Raw genomic sequence first — 23,057 nt, 5'->3', positions numbered from 1 at the left:
CGCCACATTTTTTCTTCGTTCCGCCAATCATTCCATTTTCCAAAGCTTGGTTCGGGACTCTTTTCTCATCCCATCCTTCCCGAAATACACATCCGCAACAGTCCTCGAGTGCTGCTCACTTCTGACCACTTACTACAGTCAACTGAACGGTCCCTACAAAGACTACAGACAGTTCTTTATTTTGTTTGAAAGGGCAACAAATTGTTTTCCAAATGAAAGCTTGCGTGCCATTTCCTTAAGGCAATATAACACTATTTGCTTGCTGGTCTCTTGAGACACCAGAGGGTTGCGCCGAAACTGATTAGATGCTGTTGTCTGTCATCATTCCATTACTGAATCATTCAGTATATTTAAGGTACGGGAGTTCGTTTCAACCGGATTGGTTTCTTTATTTTATGTCGCGGCATGATTCGGTAAGTTCAGCTTATCAATTTCTTCTTTACAGTTTTACTTATGGAGAAAAGATTCCATAAATAACGATTATGTGTAGCATCCTAAGCCAGCTACTACTATTTTTTTATTTACTGTTCTGATTACTATGTAAAATTAAAATGTTTCATAGTAATTATCCGCAGCTCGTGGTCTCGGTGTAGCGTTTTCGCTCTCCGAACCCGAGATCCCGGGTTCGATTACCGGCGGGGTCAGGGATTTTCACCTGCGCCGAGATGACTGGGTGCTGTTATGTCGTCTTCAGCATCAACATTCATCCCCATTACGGTCTGATGAAGGCAACGGCAAACCACCTCCATTAAGACCTTGCCTAGAACGGCGGTGCGGGTCTCCCGCATAGTTCCCCTGCGCTCTGTCAAGAAGCGTGAGACTTCATTTCCATAATAATTTCATTTTACAAAATTAAATGCATGCAGCTTTACTGTATGGATAGATGATGATGGCGTCCTCTTGGGTAAAATATTCTGGAGGTAAAATAGTCCCCCATTCGGATCTCCGGGCGGGGACTACTCAGGAGGACGTCGTTATCAGGAGAAAGAAAACTGGCGTTCTACGGATCGGAGCATGGAACGTCAGATCCCTTAACCGGGCAGGTAGGTTAGAAAATTTAAAAAGGGAAATGGATAGGTTGAAGTTGGATATAGTGGGAATTAGTGAAGTTCGGTGGCAGGAGGAACAAGACTTTTGGTCAGGTGAATACAGGGTTATAAATACAAAATCAAATAGGGGTAATGCAGGAGTAGGTTTAATAATGAATAAAACCATAGGAATGCGGGTAAGCTACTACAAACAGCACAGTGAACGCATTGTTGTGGCCAAGATAGACACGAAGCCCACGCCTACGACAGTAGTACAAGTCTATATGCCTACTAGCTCTGCAGATGACGAAGAAATTGAAGAAATGTATGATCAGATAAAAGAAATTATTCAGATAGTGAAGGGAGACGAAAATAGTCACGGGTGACTGGAATTCGATAGTAGGAAAAGGAAGAGAAGGAAACATAGTAGGTGAATATGGATTGGGGGTAAGAAATGAAAGAGGAAGCCGCCTGGTGGAATTTTGCACAGAGCACAACTTAATCTTAGCTAACACTTGGTTCAAGAATCATAAAAGAAGGTTGTATACATGGCAGAAGCCTGGAGATACTGACACGTTTCAGATAGATTATATAATGGTAAGACAGAGATTTAGGAACCAGGTTTTAAATTGTAAGACATTTCCAGGGGCAGATGTGGACTCTGACCACAATCTATTGGTTATGAACTGTAGAGTGAAACTGAAGAAACTGCAAAAAGGTGGAAATTTAAGGAGATGGGACGTGAATAAACTGAGTAAACCAGAGGTTGTACAGAGTTTCAGGGAGAGCATAAGGGAACAATTGACAGGAATGGGGGAAAAATACAGTAGAAGACGAATGGGTAGCTTTGAGGGATGAAATAGTGAAGGCAGCAGAGGATCAAGTAGGTAAAAAGACGAGGGCTAGTAGAAATCCTTGGGTGACAGAAGAAATATTGAATTTATTTGACGAAAGGAGAAAATATAAAAATGCAGTAAATGAAGCAGGCAAAAAGGAATACAAACGTCTCAAAAATGAGATCGACAGGAAGTGCAAAATGGCTAAGCAGGGATGGCTAGAGCACAAATGTAAGGATGTAGAGGCTTATCTCACTAGGGGTAAGATAGATACTGCCTACAGGAAAATTAAAGAGGCCTTTGGAGAAAAGAGAACCACTTGTATGAATATCAAGAGCTCAGATGGAGACCCAGTTCTAAGCAAACAAGGGAAAGCAGAAAGGTGGAAGGAGTACAAAGAGGGTCTATACAAGGGCGATGTACTTGAGGGCAATGTTATGGAAATGGAAGAAGATGTAGATGAAGATGAAATGGGAGATGTGATACTGCGTGAAGAGTTTGATAGAGCACTGAAAGACCTAAGTTGAAACAAGGCCCCGGGAGTTTACAACATTCCATTATAACTACTGACCGCCTTGGGAGAGCCAGTCCTGACAAAACTCTACCATCTGGTGAGCAAAATGTATGAGACAGGCGAAATACCCTCAGACTTCAAGAAGAATATAATAATTCCAATCCCAAAGAAAGCAGGTGTTGACAGATGTGAAATTTACCGAACTATCAGTTTAATAAGTCACAGCTTCAAAATACTAACGCGAATTCTTTACAGACGATTGGAAAAACTGGTAGGAGCCAACCTCGGGGAAGATCAGTGAGGATTCCGTAGAAATATGGGAACACGTGAGGATATACTGACTCTACGACTTATTTTAGAAGCTAGATTAAGAAAAGGCAAAGCTACGTTTCTAGCAATTGTACACTTAGAGAAAGCTTTTGACAATGTTGACCGGAATACTCTCTTTCAAATTCTGAAGGTGGCAGGGGTAAAATACAGGGAGCGAAAGGGTATTTACAATTTGTACCGAAATCAGATGGCAGTTATAAGAGTTGAGGGTCTTAAAAGGAAAGCAGTGGTTGGGAAGGGAGTGAGATAGGGTTGTAGCCTCTCCCCGATGATGTTCAACCTGTATATTGAGCAAGCAGTAAAGGAAACAAAAGAAAAATTCGGAGTAGGTATTAAAATCCATGGACAAGAAATAAAAACCTTGAGGTTAGCTGATGACATTGTGATTCTGTCAGAGACAGCAAGGGACCTGGAAGAGCAGTTCAAAGGAACGGACAGTGTCTTGAAAGGAGGATATAAGATGAACATCAACAAAAGCAAAACGAGGATAATGGAATCTAGTCGAATTAAGTCGGATGATGCTGAGGCAATTAGGTTGGGAAACGAGACACTTAGAGTAGTAAAGGAGTTTTGCTATTTAGGGATCAAAATAACTGATGATGGTCGAAGTAGAGAGGATATAAAATGTAGACTGGCAAAGCAAGGAAAGCGTTTCTGAAGAAGAGAAATTTGTTAACATCGATTATAGATTTAATTGTCAGGAAGTGAAACATGGACGATAAGTAGTTTGGACAAGAAGAGAATAGAAGCTTTCGAAATGTGGTGATACAGAAGAATGCTGAAGATTAGATGGGTAGATCACATAAATAATGAGGAGGTACTGAATAGGATTGAGGAGAAGAGGAGTTTGTGGCACAACTTGACTAGAAGAAGAGATCGGTTGGTAGGACATGTTGTGAGGCATCAAGGGATCACCAGTTTAGTATTGGAGGGCAGTGTGGAGGGCAAAACTCCTTTACTACTTTAAGTGTCTCATTTCCTAATCTAATTCCCTCAGCATCAGCCGACTTAATTCGACTAGATTCCATTATCCTCGTTTTGCTTTTGTCGCTGTTCATCTTATATCCTCCTTTCAAGACACTGTCCATTCCGTTCAACTGCTCTTCCAAGTCCTTTGCAGTCTCTGACAGAATGAGAATGTCATCGACGAACCTCAAAGTTTTTATTTCTTCTCCGTGGATTTTAATACCTACAGCGAATTTTTCTTTTGTTTCCTTCACTGCTTGCTCAATATACAGATTGAATTACATCGGGGATAGGCTACAACCCTGTCTCACCCCGTTCCCAACCAATGCTTCCCTTTCATGCCCCTCGACTCTTATAACTGCCATCTGGTTTCTGTACAAGTTGTAAATAGCCTTTCGCTCCCTGTATTTTACCCCTGCCACCTTTAGAATTTGAAAGATAGTATTCCAGTCAACATTGGTAAAAGCTTTCTCTAAGTCTACAAATGCTGGAGACGTAGCTTTGCCTTTCCTTAATCTTTCTTCTAAGATAAGTCGTAAGGTCAGTATTGCCTCACGCGTTCCAAAATTTCTACTCGTTAGTTACAAGTAAATTGCAGTTACAGTGTAAATTCGGTAGTCGAGAACAGTCAGAGCAGGATCGTGACAGCCATCGCTGGGTTAAGCGGTGGTGGTGCCGCGGCGCCGCCTGGACTGCGCGCCCCGAGCGAGGCGGAGAGGTGGCGAGCGTGCCAGGACGGCCGGTGAGATGCGCCCGCCTTTCACGGGGACAGAAGACGGACGCCGGGGCAAGGCAGCGGCTCGTCGCGTGCCGCTTGCATCAACACCGGCCGGCCGGCACTTTCTCTGCTTTCCTCTGGCGGCCAGGCCTCGCCGCTTTGTTATTGCATCAGGGCGGGACTCTCTCTGGCCGGCGCTGCTCGCTGCTGGCTGCCCGCCGGTCGTTGACACCCGCCGCTACTGCTGCCGCCACGCGTTGCAACACGCCTCCGCCGCCACAGATAGCCGACAGCTCGCGGCGCGATTAGCTGCCCGTCCTCTGCCGCCGTCCTCCGATGACTCCGACTCCTCTCGGCTCTGCGAGCCGCCTCATCGCACCAGTTGAAACCCACACCATCCGAACTATCTAGCAACCTTCCTCCTTTTACGAGGTGCATTCAAGTTCTAAGGCCTCCGATTTTTTTTCTAGTCAACTGCTCACCCGAAATCGATGAAACTGGCGTTACTTCTCGACGTAATCGCCCTGCAGACGTACACTTTTTCACAACGCTGACGCCATGGCAGCGGCGAAGGCTTCTTTAGGAGTCTGTTTTGACCACTGGAAAATCGCTGAGGCAATAGCAGCACGGCTGGTGAATGTGCGGCCACGGAGAGTGTCTTTCATTGTTGGAAAAAGCCAAAAGTCACTAGGAGCCAGGTCAGGTGAGTAGGGAGCATGAGGAATCACTTCAAAGTTGTTATCACGAAGAAACTGTTGCGTAACGTTAGCTCGATGTGCGGGTGCGTTGTCTCGGTGAAACAGCACACGCGCAGCCCTTCCCGGACGTTTTTGTTGCAGTGCGGGAAGGAATTTGTTCTTCAAAACATTTTCGTAGGATGCACCTGTTACCGTAGTGCCCTTTCGAACACAATGGGTAAGGATTACGCCCTCGCTGTCCCAGAACATGCATACCATCATATTTTCAGCACTGGCGGTTACCCGAAATTTTTTTGGTGGCGGTGAATCTGTGTGCTTCCATTGAGCTGACTGGCGCTTTGTTTCTGGATTGAAAAATGGCATCCACGTCTCATCCATTGTCACAACCGACGAAAAGAAAGTCCCATTCATCCTGTCGTTGCGCGTCAACATTGCTTGGCAACATGCCACACGGACAGCCCTCTGGTCGTCCGTCAGCATTCGTGGCACCCACCTGGATGACACTTTTCGCATTTTCAGGTCGTCATGCAGGATTGTGTGCACAGAACCCACAGAAATGCCAACTCTGGAGGCGATCTGTTCAACAGTCATCTGGCGAACCCCCAAAACAATTCTCTCCACTTTCTCGATCATGTCGTCAGACCGGCTTGTGCGAGCCCGAGGTTGTTTCGGTTTGTTGTCACACGATGTTCTGCCTTCATTAAACTGTCGCACCCACGAACGCACTTTCGACACATCCATAACTCCATCACCACATGTCTCCTTCAACTGTCGATCAATTTCAATTGGTTTCACACCACGCAAATTCAGAAAACGAATGATTGCACGCTGTTCAAGTAAGGAAAACGTCGCCATTTTAAGTATTTAAAACAGTTCTCATTCTCGCCGCTGGCGGTAAAATTCCTTCTGCCGTACGGTGCTGCCATCTCTGGGACGTATTGACAATGAACGCGGCCTCATTTTAAAACAAGCGCATGTTTCTATCTCTTTCCAGTCCGGAGAAAAAAAAATCGGAGGCCTTAGAACTTGAATGCACCTCGTATAGTGTCATTTCATTTATCAATAATGAATATATACATTCAACCGCTTTAGCAGTACGTTTTTCAAGAGACAGTGCTCTCCTCAGGTGGTTGTTAAATAGCTTGTGACGTTGATCGAATAAAATAAAATAAAACAACAAGTTGCACAGTGGGTCCGTTATTGATATACACGGTGTTACAAAAACGTATGGCCAAACTTTCAGGAAACATTCCTCACACACAAAGAAAGAAAATATGTTACGTGGACATGCGTCCGGAAACGCTTAATTTCCATGTTAGAGCTCATTTTATTACTTCTCTTCAAATCACATTAATCATGGAATGGAAACACAGAGCAACAGAACGTACCAGCGTGACTTCAAACACTTTGTTACAGGAAATGTTCAAAATGTCGTCCGCTAGCCAGGATACATGCATCCGCCCTCCGTCGCATGGAATCCCCGATGCGCTGATGCAGCCCTGGAGAATGGCGTATTGTATCACAGCCGTCCACAATACGAGCACGATGAGTCTCTACATTTGGTACCGGGGTTGCGTATACAAGAGCTTTCAAATGCCCCCACAAATGAAAGTCAAGAGGGTTGAGGTCAGGAGAGCGTGGAGGCCATGGAATTCGTCCGCCTCTACCAATCCATCGGTCACCGAATCTGTTGTTGAGAAGCGTACGAACACTTCGCCTGAAATGTGCAGGAGCTCCATCGTGCATGAACCACATGATGTGTCGTACTTGTAAAGGCACATGTTCTAGCAGCACAGGTAGAGTATCCCGTATGAAATAATGATAACGTGTTCCATTGAGCGTAGGTGGAAGAACATGGAGCCCAATCAAGACCTCACCAACAATGCCTACCCAAACGTTCACAGAAAATCTGTGTAGATGACGCGATTGCACAATTGCTTGCGGATTCTCGTCAGCCCACACATGTTGATTGTGAAAATTTACAATTTGATCACGTTGTAATGAAGCCTCATCTGTAAAGAGAACATTAGCACTGAAATGAGGATTGACACATTGTTGGACGAACCATTCGGAGAAGTTTACCCGTGGAGGCCAGTCAGCTGCTGATAGTGCCTGCACACGCTGTACATGGTACGGAAACAACTGGTTCTCCCGTAGCACTCTCCATACAGTGACGTGGTCAACGTTACGTTGTACAGCAGCAACTTCTCTGACGCTGACATTAGGGTTATCGTCAACTGCACGAAGAATTGCCTCGTCCATTGCAGGTGTCCTCGTCGTTCTAGGTCTTCCCCAGTCGCGAGTCGTAGGCTGGAATTTTCCGTGCTCCCTAAGACGGCGATCAATTGCTTCGAACATCTTCCTGTCGGGACACCTTCGTTCTGGAAATCTATCTCGATACAAACGTACCGCGCCACGGCTATTGCCCCGTGCTAATCCATACATCAAATGGGCATCTGCATTGCACTGACTGCAAAACCACGTTCGTGATGAACATTAACCTGTTGATGCTACGTACTGATGTGCTTGATGCTAGTACTGTAGAGCAATGAGTCGCATGTCAACACAAGCACCGAAGTCAACATTTCCTTCCTTCAATTGGGCCAACCGGCGGTGAATCGACGAAGTACAGTACATACTGACGAAACTAAAATGAGCTCTAACATGGAATTGAAGCGTTTCCGGACATAAGTCCACATAACATCTTTTCTTTATTTGTGCGTGAGGAATGTTTCCTGAAAGTTTGGCCGTACCTTTTTGTAACACCCTGTATATCTTTCTGATGGATCTAATTAAAAACTGTTCTTAATTTTAATTAGGGCCGCAGTTTTTTCTCGGATCAGGTGAAATAACTCGCACCAGGAAACGTTTTTCTACTTGAGAGCTGGCGGGCACAATTCTTTGTGCAGAGGAAGTGACTACATTGTGGCAGCCTCGAATGCCAGTACAGTTACCATTGGCTTATTGCTGGCGGGAACAGTCCAGCACCCAAATGTTAACTGATTTAAATCGGACTATAGTTAGCATGACAAGTCACTAGGTCATCACATTTACAAATAGGGTCCGAAACTTTGCTGCAACAGACGAGATTTCATTATTAAGGGGAGGTTTACTATCTTTTAGTTAAAAAAATCGACTTTTTAATTGCATTTTTGGATCCATAAAAGTGTTTAGAATCCACTCATGAAACGCTTTTTCCGAACACGGAACGGAGATGTTTGTTACTCGCAGTTGAACAAAAAAATGCACCTGCCTGAAATCGGCCTTTTTCACGCACCAGTTTTTTTCTTTCGGAGGACGCGTTATTGTACTGATGCGTGGGAGAAAACACACAAAATTAAATGAAAGTTTGAACGCGTGTGTTTGGAAGTTAGCCCCGAAGCATTTGCGTTCTGGCGCGAATACTTTGGAGGCTGCGATTTTCCTGGCAGTGAGCAGCTTCAACGAAGTCTATTCAGCAATTCTGAAGACCATGACAACGATGGACGCTACCCTGGGACTCAATTTGGCGCAGTTCGCCAGGCATTCGGACGACCACCTGATTCAAGCGGCCGAAAACCGCTTGTCACCGGCCGTACGAGCGGCTCTGGAACAGCGCAGGATGGCCCACATCAAGCAGAGCGCCCTCTATGAGGAAGAGGACGGACTAGTTTATGGACCCGGAATAGCAGATTGCATTTATATGTAGTCAGACCTTCAAACGCGTTTTTTTTATCGCGCGGTATGGTAACTTTAAATCTACTGAACCGATTGGCATGATTCTTTGTTTCCGACGAAGCTAACTAAATTGTCTAGGAGTTTTACCACTTTTATTCCGATCCATCAACTATAAATATTTTTATTTGGCCGACGAAGCCGAAAAATCGATGAAAAAACCCTAATTTTTGTCAAATGGACGCCATTTTGTTTCCTATGGTCCAAATAACTTAAGCGAGGTACAACTCGTAAAGAATATTATAAACTTCGCTAACGTCAACTCAATTTTGACTTCAGACGAGGCGGCTGACCTGTGACATACCGCGCGTGGGGGTCTACATCAAAATTTTGTTTCGTACCGACGGCACGTCCGCCTTTGCTCTTCGACATTTCCGGTCGAAAAAATTCCAGTTTGTAGAGGAAATATGAATAAACATTTTGACCAAATTTGACTTTGATACCTATAACACATCCTGAGAAAAAAATTCTGAGAGAACATGCTTTTTTCGGGCCAAAGATAGTACACTCGGTCTTCAGGCCACAAGTGGCCCATCGGGACCATCCGACCACCGTGTCATCCTCAGTTGAGGATGCGGATAGGAGGGGCGTGCGGTCAGCACACCACTCTCCCGGTCGTTACGATGGTTTTCTTTGCCCGGAGCCGCTACTATTCGGTCGAGTAGCTTCTCAATTGGCATCACGAGGCTGAGTGCACCCCGACCAAAGATAGTAAACCTCCCCTTAATGCAAGTGCAGGTGTGAACGACGAGTTATTCACCCTGACCTTCGCTATTTTGGAACTACACTGACGCGATACTTGCCTGGGGACGCCAAACAAGTATCTGCAGCAAAACTCCTCTTTCGGGAAGGTAGAAGGCAAACCAGTATCACCAACGCTCAGTATAAGCAACGGTATAAGACAGGGCAGCTGACTCTCAAAACGTTTGTTAGTATAAGCCAATGTCCAGAGATCAATAAAAATCTGGAAATTAACAACAGCACTTCGTTCTTAACGAATCGACAAATAAAGGTTGTTCTAGGAGAGCCCCAAGGGAGTGTTGGTCGTCATCATTCGCAATAGACGTTGTGCTCGGTAAGTTGCTGCGCAGGTATAACATCGTTGGAAATGAGAGAACACAGCCACCAAAACAACTTTTCCATAAGTTGTTAAAGAATCTGAAACATACAACGTCTTATCGTTTATTTAAGGTGGTGTTCCCGTTCGTTCGGCCTGTAACATTGAGTCTGTCTATCGAAATTTCTCAGTAAGTCGATGAACCGCAGTACGATGAGGGACAGCTGTTTGCGGGAATTTTTCAGCAAATGAATCCTGGACTAAATTTGTGATTTATTGTCGAAACAAATGTTGAACAAGAAAAATACATTTTCAGTTTAAAGCATCCTAAGTTCAAAACAAGTTGAACATCCTAACACTACTTATGGCATTGAATAGCTTTTACCAACTCAAGCAAACAGTTGAATGTTATGCAACAGTAGAACGAATCACAGAACAGTCGGGTATCTATGAATCAAACAGTTCTGCCAACTTTGTTTCGAACTTCCAACGTGATTTACATCCGTAGTCCGCAGACCATTGCACAGCCACCTTCCGAAGGCACTGTTTGCAAATTATATATTGGATATTGTCGGAAGCTCCACGAGTCTGTAGGCAGACGATGCTGTTGTCTATGGGAAGCTTGCGACACAAGAAAAATGTTGCGAAGAAGCGGGAAGATTTGCAGAGAGTGCATGAATCGTGCCTGGACTGGCAGTTACCTCCGCACATAAATATATGTAACATACTGCGCATAAATTGGCAAAGAGATTCATTACCTTTCGATTACGCTATTAATCACTTGAAACTGCGGCAGTCGTAAAAAACCCAGAAGAAACCATTCCTTATCGACCTGTCGTGGAACGACTGCATAAACATTGTAGGAAAATCAGACGGAGTTTCACTGAAAGAATCTTAAGTAAATGTAACTCATAGAGGAAAGAAGTAGATGAGTATTGTTCACCTGTCTGCGACCCCTACCAAGTTGAAAGCATCTCTCTCTCTCTCTCTCTCTCTCTCTCTCTCTCTCTCTCTCTCACACACACACACACAAGTAGATTAATGAAATTTTGGGAGTACTTTCGTCTAGGTAACATACAGAAGTGATTAACATTGCTGGATCATAGGTAAATTAATGTAAGAGTGAGATTATTATTATGTCGTGTGACGTGGGCCTCCCGTCCGGTAGACCGCTCGCCTGGTGCAAGTCTTTCGATTTGACGCCACTTTGGCGACTTGCGCGTCGATGGGGATGAAGTGATGATGATTAGGACGACACAGCCGGGAATCGAACCCGGACCCTTAGGGTTGACTGTCTGTCGCGCTGACCACTCAGCTACCGGTGGCGGACTAAGAGTGAGATAAGCTATTCCAAATGTGAACCGCTGGTACATTAATAAGCGGTGTAGCCTCCAGAATGTTGAATGCAAGCATGCAAACGTGCACACATTGTATTCTACACGTGCCGGATGTCGGCTTGTGGGACGGAGATCGATAGATCGATGCCTGTTGCACTTGGTCGGTCAATAGAGGGACGGTAAATGCTATTTGTGGATGACGCTGAAGTTGTCAGATGATTTCCCATATGTGCTCTATTGGAGGCAGATCTGATGCTCGAGATGGCCAACTACACTCTGTATAGCATGTTGGTCTACAAAGCGGTATGTGAGCAACCGTTATTCTGTTGGAAAACACACCCTGGAATGCTGTTCATGAATGGCAGCAGAACAGGTCGAATCACCAGACTGACGTACAGTTCTGCAGTCAGGCAGCGTGGGATAACGACGGGAGTGCTCCTGCTGTCACATCCTGTCCCACACCAGGCCATCACTCCATGTGTAGATCCGGTGTGTCCAACACGCAGACAGGTTGGTTGCAGGCCCTCAACTCGCCTCCTTCTAACAAACACACGGTCATCTCTGGCACCAAGGCAGAATCGGATTTAATCAGAAAACACAACAGACTTCCACACTGCCCTCCAATTAGCTCTCGCTTGGTACCACTGAAGTCGCATGTGACCTTGGATTGGGGACTGTGGAATGCACGCTACAGGACGTCTGGCTCGGAGCTGTCCTTGAAGTAACCTACTTGTAACAGATCTTTGTGTCACTGTGATGCCAACTGCTGCTCAAACTGATGCTGCAGATGCAGAATGATGCGCTGGTCATATTTCGAACTCAATGGCCTTCCCTCTCGGAAGTGCGACGTTGCCGTCCGGAGGCAGGTCTTCTTGCGACCGTACACGCTCGTGGCTACCACAGCCAGCAATAATGAACAGTAGCTACATTACTGCAATATCGTAGACGGAACACCCAGCTTCTCGCAGCCCTATTACATGCCCTCGTTCAAATTCAATGAGGCGTTGATAATGGTGTGTTTGTCGCCGTAAAGGCATTCTTGACTAACATCAACACCACGTCGTTTCTCCAAGGTAACTAACGCTCACGACCGTTACAGCCTGTATTTAAAGCAAACCTGACTCGCACCCTCATAGTGGCGCTACTACCACCACCACACCACTGTCATGTAACTGGCGCAAAATTTGAACAGACATCATCTACCAGAAGTAGAATCATGCTTACCAACCCTTCTTGGTGTCGCGATTTTTTTCCGTCAGTGTATAATCATGAAATGAAATACGAGGCTAGTATTGTGGTGCAGTGGCAACGTTTGTGGAACACTGTTATCAACCCTAGAACACTAAATGGGAAAAATTTTATGTTGCTACCAAATCATCGGACATTTTAGTATTCCAGGTTTTATTCAAAGGACGACGTAATTTATATGTTATGAAGTAGTTAATTACAATCATTAGATCACCAGTGGAATGTTATGTACCAAACTAAGTACAAAATATCCTCTCTTATACTCTACTGCAATCGTAAATTTTACGAAGGTTTAGTTCAAATGGTTCAAATGGCTCTGAGCACTATGGGACTTAACATCTGAGGTCATCAGTCCCCTAGAACTTAGAACTATTTAAACCTAAATAATCTAAGGACATCACACACATCCATGCCCGAGGCAGGATTCGAACCTGCGACCGTAGCGGTCGCGCGGTTCCAGACTGAAGCGCCTAGAACCGCTCGACCACACCAGCCGGCGAGAGTTTAGTAATCTGCTATTCAGGAGTCAGTCGAAATAAAAATGTCGGAGATCCATATAAAATGGGAATGAGGGTTCAATTTAAGCAAGACTTTGGATCCGGCATTATTTTTATTGAGATACTACTGGCCACCTCGTCCATGAAATTGCACATTTCACGGAATAACTGTGGTGCCAGGAATCTAACTCAACAATGAAGAGCGCCTCGACAGCAACAATACCAAAGTCTTTGGGGTACAGGCAGTGAGTAAGCATAGGAACACAGTTTATCGCACCTGCATATCATTAACGGCTGATTTGCTGTACTTGGTTGGTTACATTGTAGAGAAAACAAACCCGATCAACAAGTGGAAGCACACCAATTTCCTGTGTTTCAGTGACTTGGTGCGCGTCCTTCGACTACATGCCGTTCCATAGCCTACGCCAGTTACTCAACTAGGAAAAAGGTAGATACATTTTAACGTGCAATCCGAACCAAGTGTCGCTTCTGACAGATCTCCACATCGTTCAGAGGTAAATGCTACGTTAATGATTCGACTGGGATTCGATCCCGCGTACTTTCGGTTTCCAGACACACGCTTTAGTGCTAGACCACCATGCTCGACTGGTGCACAGGATGGTGACAGAAAAATTCCATCACATCATTGTACATGGTAATATGTGGTTCAACCTAGATGTAGCTCTCTGCCCTTTGAACGATCTGTTTGCGAACGTCTGAATCGCACGTTCCTTGGAAAGTAGATAAGAGACGTTGGTCCACTGCTAGCTCGTTCACATCGTCTGACCGGACTTCATTTCTTCTTGTGGGCTCATGTGCAAATTTCTGGATAGGAAACTCATGTTGAGGCTGTAGACAAACATTCTTGCAGCCTGTGACAATGTTCGAACACCAGAACGGTTGTTGAAATGGGTACGACAGAACTTTGTGCAGCGATATCAAGCCTACATAGAAGACGTAGGAGGCCTCCTTAAACAACATCTACATGTACATTCATTTTTCGCAAGGTGCCTTCTGGTTTGTGGTGGGGGTATTTGTGTACCACTCTTACAGAATTGTTTGAACTACAGTTATGTATGTAGCATAAAGTTATTAAATGTCATATCTACTTGGATTTTCATCTTCGTCAACAGACGCAGAGTAAACTTAGAAAATTCCCCGTTTCTGCTTTTAAGTTTCAGCTGATATGTTTTATTCCGAGTTTCGCAACCTTAAACTGATGATTTTCTCTTCTTCATCACGACTAATCATCATCATCATCACAAAGATGCTATGTATACGATTACTGAGGCTTCATGAGTCAGCAATGCCTGCTAGGCTCCTGTTTATGAACTACTTATATTTATAACAAACGAGTGCCTGTCACAGCGACGTTGCTCGCATTATATTTTCTTTAAGCAATACGCAGTCGTCTGCGATAACTCAAAGGAGTAGTTTATCACTGATTATAGATCATGACTGGTTGTCGCAGATGGAGAATTACTCGTTTCAAGAAGTGGCAGACATGCATGTGACGTATACTGCACCAGGAAGCAGGGCACTGGAAATCCGGACAAATATGCACCTAAGAGTTTTGCTATAGGCATTGTCTTAAATGTAAGCAGTTAGAGCTTTGGATACCAATAACGAGAAACATAGCCATTCAAGCTACAGATAGAAGCCAAAGTTTTCCGACGAAGACTTTCTCGCATAGTACAACTTGAGGAGGTGTTGAATCGTGAGAGAGAAGATTCACAATTAATAAAGCATACATCAAAGAACCCGTGAAATGCATATTTCGAAGAATGCAATGTGGACAGGAGTGGTGAAGCAGCAGCTACTTGTACCATATACAACGTGTGCAAGGAACGGTACGAAATTATTTTGAACCGAGGGTTCAAATCTGTCAGTAGATTACATCGCAGTGTGTGCAGTGAGACTGGTGTTTGTCACTTCGAACAACTGTTATGAAAATTTTCTAGATAGTTTTGAACTTTTAGGTAAAGCTGAATGAATAACATTGCTGTTCTTTCATGTGCAGACCGTTGATAATATCCAACCGAGTGAACATATTTCCTTTATCTTCTTTTTTAAGTGGATCATAAAATTAAGAAGCTGTATTTCGTTGCTGTAGATGATAATGATGATGATGATGACGATGCGACGTGTTCTTCTCATTAGGCAAATTCATCATTCTCCAGCTCCCCTGGTTTCCCACTGTCTGTTTCGAGGCAGGTGTGATGCAATGATATTGATGTTGTTAATTATCTGATATCTACTTCTTTCTTTGCTCCTCTTTCCAGTCTCCATTCCTTCTAGTCCAACCTTTGTTATGCTGTCTCTTCTTATCCAGTGTACTAGAAAATTTATGTTCCTCCACTTCATTGTTTCCAGTATTTGTCTTTTCTCATTCACCCTGTGTAGCAAAACCTCATTATTTTATCTGTCCGTTTCACACCTTACATTCTTCTCGAGCACCACATCTCAAAATTCTCTGTTTATTTAATAGCCCACAAAAATATTCCTGCACCTGTGAAACATTTATTTTTCGATAGCTATCTTTGTTTTTATTCCTTGATTACATGTCATGTTACTGGTTACTTTCCTAGATGCCTGGAGTTAGCCGGCCGGTGTGGCTGAGCAGTTCTAGGCGCTTCAGTCTGGAACAGTGCGACCGCTACGGGCGCAGGTTCAAATCCTGCCGCGGACATGGATGTGTGTGATGGGCTTCGGTTTGTTAGGTTTAAGTAGTTCTAATTTCTAGTGGACTGATGACCCCAGATATTAAGTCCCGTAGTTCTCAGAGCCATTTTTCTTTTTTTTTTTTTTTTTGCCTGAAGTTGCTAATTTAGTCCTCTAACCCATCAAAATTTTTACTTTTACCTGCGTTGATGGCCTTGTAAAAATCATTGACATAGTCTTCTTCCCATTTGTCATCATTGCACATTCACCACATCTGGACTCATTTAGTTCCTTTAACATATTGTTAATTCCCGTTTTCATTATCACTTACTAATTTCCATTTTCATTATCAATTACTAATGCCATGTCATCAGCAAATTACGCTTCCTCCTATTGCTGTAGTGTTGCTTTTTATAATTTGTCTTGCAGGTTGCTTGAATAATACCATTACCGGACAGGGCCTACTGCTGCATAGTAACAGTGGACGTTGAACAAGACGTCGTGTCGCAGTAGTGGAAATTTCGTGAACTAACGACTTCTAAATGAGTGTGTGTCTTGAGTAACAATCGGACACGTGGAGACATGTGTCCATATCTCGCAGCTCGGTTAGCGCAAGAGCCTCATTCGGCCAGTATTGCTGTGTAAGTATTTGCTCTGTCTGGAACAGCGTCACAAGAGCTGTTGCGTCCGACCGCTCGTCTCTTGCGAGTGTTCATCGGAGCATACGAGCCTCTCCTCAGACAAAGCCGTCTGAAGTCTGGCAGCGGAGCAAACAGAAGCGGGCAGCGCCTTCACACTTCCTAACTCAGATACCAGTGAGCTGTTTCATTCTGAAATAGTTGGGTCCATTAGGAAAAGACTATGGTTAGAAATTTTTGTAACGAATTCTGCAAATGTCGATATTGACCCATACCCATTCTGAAGTCAGATAACAGACTAAAGGCTACACGCACACGGAAAAAGTTCTCGTTCACTATTGTTTCCTTAACATTTCTTCAAAGTGAAATTGATGAGTATATGTGCTCACCCTGTGCATATCTTTCCTTGAACTGTCTGTGAGAGTAGATTTCCGAGAAATTCACAGATGTTTTGTACTTTCACTCATGAATCAATATTCCGCGTGTCACGGCCTTCCTCTTATGCTACGACTGATACCCTGACGTGAATCTTCGATGCCAAAAATAAACAGGGTGGTCCATTGATGGTGATCGGGCCAAACATCTCACGAAATAAGCGTCAAACGAAAAAACTACAAAGAACAAACTTGTCTAGCTTGAAGGGGGAAACCAGATGGCGCTATGGTTGGCCCGCTAGATGGCGCTGCCATAGGTCAAACGGATATCAACTGCGTTTTTTTAAAATAGGAACCCCCATTTTTATAACATAATCGTGTAGTACGTAAAGAAAGAGTTGGACCTCTTTTTTCGCTTTGTGATAGATGGCGCTGTAATAGTCGCAAACGTATACGTACGTGGTATTACGCAACATTCTGCCAGTACGGACGGTCTTTGCTTCGTGATACATTACCCGTGTTAATATAGACCGTTTACCAATTGGGGAAAAGGTCCACATCGTGTTGATGTAAGGTTGTTGTAATCAAAATGCCCAACGGGCGTGTGCTATGTATGCTGCTCGGTATCCTGGACGACATCATCCAAGTGTCCGGACCGCTCGCGGGATAGTTACGTTATTTAAGCAAACTGGAAGTGTTCAGCAGCATGTGATACGTCAACCACGACCTGCAACAAATGATGATGCCAAAGTAGGTGTTTTAGCTGCTGTCGCGGCTAATACGCACATCAGTAGCAGACAAATTCCGAGAGAATCGGGAATCTCAAAAACGTCGGTGTTGAGAGGAATTTCGTTACACGTATTGGCAAATGCATTGTGGTTGACGGACATCATTTTGAGCATTTGTTGCATTAAAGTGGTATTTACAGGTAATCACGCTGTAACGGCATGCGTTCTCAGAAATGATAAGTTCACAAAGGTACATGTATCACATTGAAACAACCGAAATAAAATGTTCAAACGTACCTACGTTCTGCATTTTAATTTAAAAACCTACCTGTTACCAACTGTTCGTCTAAAATTGTGACCATATGTTTGTGACTATTACAGTGCCATCTATCACAAAGCGAAAAAAGTGGTCCAACTAAAACATTCATATTTATTTACGTACTACACGAATATGTAATGAAAAGTGGGGTTTCCTGTTTTAAAAAAACGCAGTTGATATCCGTTTGACTTATGGCAGCGCCATCTAGCGGGCCAACCATAGCGCCATCTGGTTTCCCCCTTCAAGCTAAACAAGTTTCATTCTTCGTAGTTTTTTAGTTTGACGCTTATTTCGTGAGATATTTGGCGCGGTCACGATCAATGGACCACCCTCTATATAGCAGCCAACGGTTACATGTTGCCCTTTTCTATACAAATCATTATCATAGTCTTCAGCAATCATCAACGAAATATTCACTAAATGTGCGTAGTTACAGATTTTATCACTGTTTCTAGTATGAAAATAATATTTTACTTTTAAGTAAAATCCATACGATTTGTATATTTTATATTTAGTTGTGAAAAGTATCCATGGGGACGCTATACATCCCGTATTAAAGTCCACTAATAGGTGTTCCGGTCCTTTTGAGGAGACAGTGTACATTGAGAAAGAAAAGGATAATTTTGTAAGGATTCAAAGGCTAGAGTATTAAGAGAGCAGATGGGAAGTGATTTAAAGAAAGGAAAAGAAGAAATAGTGAAAAGATGAAAGATGAAAGACTCTTGAAGGAAAAGCAATGAGCATATAGGATGGAACTGGAAGTGTCACGTGGTCCCTAGCTGACCAAAACGGATGGCAGAATAAGGAACGCAAAGTTAACAGGCGGAGGCACGCCTTGGTTCGCCCTACCGAGGCAGTGCGAGAGCCACTCGTCCTTGCGTCCACACCTTACTCCCTGTTCCGGTATGTTCCCCACTAGAGGTGTTTCGCCACTGCTTCCAGAGGCTGACACACTGTTGGCAATTGGCCACACGGCGCCGTACAGCACGCTGGAACATTCATCCTCACCTTGAAAGTCGCGTCAGTGGGGACTTCAGAGCCACACCAAGGAGCATCTTCTGCTTGTGCGTCCCAGCTTGCAGCTGACGTGGAGACGCAGACGCTGCTTCGAGAGGTGGTTGTGTTTCGAAATGACGGACGCGGGAACTCAAGGCTTGTGATGGTCGATGTGGTGCTCACTAGCTATGACCTCTCTCGATATGGAAAAGAGCTGAAAATTACGAGCTATCGTATTTCGGTGACTAAGGACTCAGAACTCAGAGAGCGTACAAGATCCGATAGCATAGGACAGCTTCCTTTCTTTTTATTTAGTGAAATGACATTTTCAGCCCTTGCCTGTGAATATTATACGAAGTTGCTCAGAGAGTAATGCACAGCATTTTTCCCTCAATCGAAAACAGTGCTATGAATGCGAAACGTTACGTATGCATTATTTGAAGTCTCCTTGAGTGAGCGCGCTAAGTTTCCGTGACTTCCGACAGATAGCGTAGCTGCAGGACAGTTTAAAATGGCCTCTGCAGGTGATGTATGTTACAAGCAACGTGCCGTCATTAAGTTTCTCACTACAGAGAAGGAAACTGCGGGGAATATTCACAAATGCGTGTGCAAAGTCTATGGAGCATCTGCTGTTGACAGAAGTATACTTAGTCACTGGGGACGGAGGGTGAGGTCGTCAGAAGGTAATTCGGCGGAGCTCCACGATTTGCGGCGGTCGGGGAGACCATCCATGGCTGTCACACCTGACACTTTGCAGCGAACTGATGTCATTCGCGAGGACAGACGCATTACGACTCGGCAGTTGGCGCTGCATCTGTCAATCAGCAAAGGAAGAGTGGATGCAGTTATCCGCACTCTTAGATGTTAAAAAGTTTGTGCAAGATGGGTCCCGCGATGTCTAATGCTGAATCACAAATAGCACAGAAAAAAACATTTATCTTGGTTTGTTGCAACGTTATGAAGCTGAGGGCCACGCCTTCTTGTCCCAGATTGACAGGTGTTGAAACCTGGGTTCACCATTTTCAGTCTGAAACAAAACGTTAATGGATGTAATGGCGCCATTCCCACTCTCTACAGAAGAAAATATTCAAAGCAACTGCTTCCGCCAGTAAGGTAATGATCACTGTGTTCTGGGATTGTGATGGCGTGATTCTCATTGTTGTGACGCCAAGAGGCGGAAAATTAATTCAGAAGCATATGTCAACACATTAACAAAACTCAAGGCGCGCTTCCGGCTACTTCGGCGTCACAGCAACCCAGGAGATGTTTTCCTGCAACACGATACACTCGCCCCAGAAAGTCTGAGGATTGCTGAACACGGCGCAAACCAGGGTTGGACAGTGTTACTCCGTCCACCCTACAGCCCTGACCAAGCCGCCTTGAACTTCCACTTGTTTAGGCGATTAAAAGTTGCCACTTGTGCAAGACATTTTGAGGATGATGATGGGGTGATTCGCACAGTGAAGCACTGTCTCCGCCACAATGACATGGATTGGTACCGACAGGGCATACACGCCCTTCTTTTGCGCTGCAGGAAGGCCGTACAACGGGATGGAGATTACGTGGAAAAAATACGGTGTGTAGATAAAACACCGCCAACGGCCTTGCCGCAGTGGTAATACCGGTTCCCGTCAGATCACCGAAGTTAAGCGCTGTCGGATTGGGCTAGCACTTGGATGGGTGACCACCCGGTCTGCTGAGCGCTGTTGGCAAGCAGGGTGCACTCAACCCTTGTGAGGCAAACTGAGGGGCTATTTGATTGAGAAGTAGCTGCTCCGGTCTTGGGAACTGACATACGCGCGAGAGAGCGGTGTGCTGACCACTTGCCCTCCATATCCGCATCCAGTGACTCCTATGAGCTGAGGATGACACGGCGGCCGGTGGGTACCGTTGGGCCTTCACGGCCTGTTCAGGAGGAGCTTTTTTCAGATAAAACACTATTCTTTCGTGCGTGTAATTTTCGTTATGTTCAATAAAGAACTGTTAAAGAAAGAAAATGTTGTGCATTACTTTCTATGCAATTCTCGTACCATTTCAGCCTGATACGGAATTTTTCTCTGTGTTTTTATTTATTTACTTATTTTAATTTTAAATTATCTGAAACACCACATTTTGTATACGTGTGTGAATGTTGTACAGGCATATGCCTTTTCAATGTAAGTGCTATGCTCATAGAAATTAACATTACTATAAAATCGGAAGGGCATAGGTTTGGTATTAAGAAAATGAGAAATTGCGGCGGTCATCACTCATTCACAAGCCATCTAGAAGTTTATTTCATAATATTTGAGGAGTTGCCGTATTGGATGCAGCAGAGACAATCGATCTATATACTGCATCACACGCCGTCTTCATACGTTAACGAGTTAGGCGCAGCTTAGTTGAATACATCTTTAAGTGGCGGAAAATATAAACATCAGAAGCGCACCAAAAATAAATTGAGAGTAACAAGCACTGATATTTTGAGCCAATATACATTTTAAGAACTTTCATCTTATATTTAATGAAACAAATCATTTTAGATCCACTATCCCAGGGGAAATTATTTTGCACTCTTGCTATATTTACTTAGCAGTTGTGTAGCGCATGTGCTGAAAAGGCGACAATCCGTTGTCTACAAAACTGCCTGTATCCTTGTAACTAGTGGTACGTTAATGATGAAATGTTGTAACCCAACAATAAACTCTTTTACGACGTGCAGCAAACAAATGTGCTAGCTGTAACAGTTTCAGAATTATGGGAATTTTAAAGATGTCGATGTAGTGTCGTTGAGAGAAGTTTATATGTGTGTCTTCAATTCAGTTTTACGTTAATGTGAAGATTCGCTGGGGAACAACAATTTTCTCAATACTAAGAAAGACAGGTAGACAGTTATATACTGTTACGGGAGTTTTAAGTATTATCTGCAAAGAGCGGACGTTAATTACATACATGCCTATACTATTATGAACATCTTTCTTCGTTGCAGTAGCTATGTTAGAATCTTTGAGTTACCAATTATCGCCATTTTAACGACTGTCTTTTCATCGACAGGAACGAGAGAAACACTTGCCTGTGTTATTACTTTTTTAGGTGATTTATGGTGCTATTATGGCCCCTTTTATGACAGTTGAGTCGTATTGAGTGGCGTCCGCGTTTCTCTTAGTATCTTTAAAATACTTTTGGTCCAACTGTACGCAAGACTACTTGTAGTATGTTTTATGAGTGCTAGCCACTGGAAAGGTAGTTAGTTGGTTAGTCAGTTACATGTTCTATACATAATCTGAACGATTTTTTTATAGAAATGATGTGGGATGATTGAGTTTACAGGGTATGTATACATGATTGTATCAACATTAATGAACATATTACTTTTAGCCCTACTCATACAACTATTTATACGTAATTTTTATTAATGTGTAATTTTTTCAATACTTAATAATTTAATATTTGTTGATAAAGGTGGAACTAAAATTAAAGTAAAAATGTTCCTATAAACGAAGTAGCTGTAATAACTTTTATTGCTTTATTAAGAATTTTACATAGTTAAGTAAACATCTTAAATTTGGGCAATGCGAATCTTTTGACAGTTTGACACAGTAACAGCATAAAAGTGTAATAATAAATGTAATAGAATATAAACATACAAATCAGCAATTCACAAAAACAAATATTTAATTTACTCATGGGAAATCTTTCACTTTCCATATTTATTATCCTTGTCCGTTGGTAGTATTCGAAGCCGGACGTTCGTTGAGGCTACATCTATATTCCGCAATCAACCAGACGGTGTGTTGCGGAAGCACCTGTATCGTTCGCTTTCCGCGTTTCATTCGGGAATGGTGCTTGGGAAGAATGATTGTCGGTTAAGCTCCTTATTAACTCTGCTTTCTCTGGGTTTCTCGCTGTGGTCATTTCGCGAGAAAGTAATATATTACCCTACTCTCCCCTGAACGTTCTCTCAAACAATTACAAAAGTGAACCTCTCAGTGATGATCAACACCTCTCCTGTAGCGTCTGCCACTGTGTCTGTTGAGCATCTCGGGAAGCTCTCGCGCCGACTGGACAATCCCGCGACGACGCGGGTCGCTCTTCCTTGAATCTTGTCTACCTCTTCGTCAATCCAACGTAATAAGGCCCCCCACTGGTGAGCGATACTCAAGAATCAGTTGAACAAGTGTTTTGTATCGTACTGCATTCATTGTTAGTGAAGCAAACGACTTTCCGGTATGAGTCCACGATCATCATGATATTTTATGAATAAACCCGTGTGAAAAGCTCAATAAAATGTCTTTATTTATTACGGCTTCTCGGTATATGCCATTACCAGGTGTAAAAGAAAATTTGGTCTTACGAAACGGGTTTCAGCGTCAATATTCAAATTTATACCTAACTTACGCTCCGCTTAGGTTACATTTC

The 23,057-nt window shown here is 43.6% G+C and overlaps 1 pseudogene; it reads left to right on the top strand.

Annotated features, from left to right (window-relative positions):
- The first annotated feature begins 20,253 nt into the window (after positions 1–20,253).
- LOC126164312 (5S ribosomal RNA) lies at positions 20,254–20,371 on the top strand (annotated as a pseudogene).
- Positions 20,372–23,057: the final 2,686 nt, after the last annotated feature.

The sequence above is a fragment of the Schistocerca cancellata genome, chromosome 2, assembly GCF_023864275.1.
Source record: "Schistocerca cancellata isolate TAMUIC-IGC-003103 chromosome 2, iqSchCanc2.1, whole genome shotgun sequence".
NCBI lineage: Eukaryota > Metazoa > Arthropoda > Insecta > Orthoptera > Acrididae > Schistocerca > Schistocerca cancellata.
The sequence above is the reverse complement of the archived record's forward strand: the minus strand, read 5'-3'. Positions and strand labels throughout refer to the sequence as shown.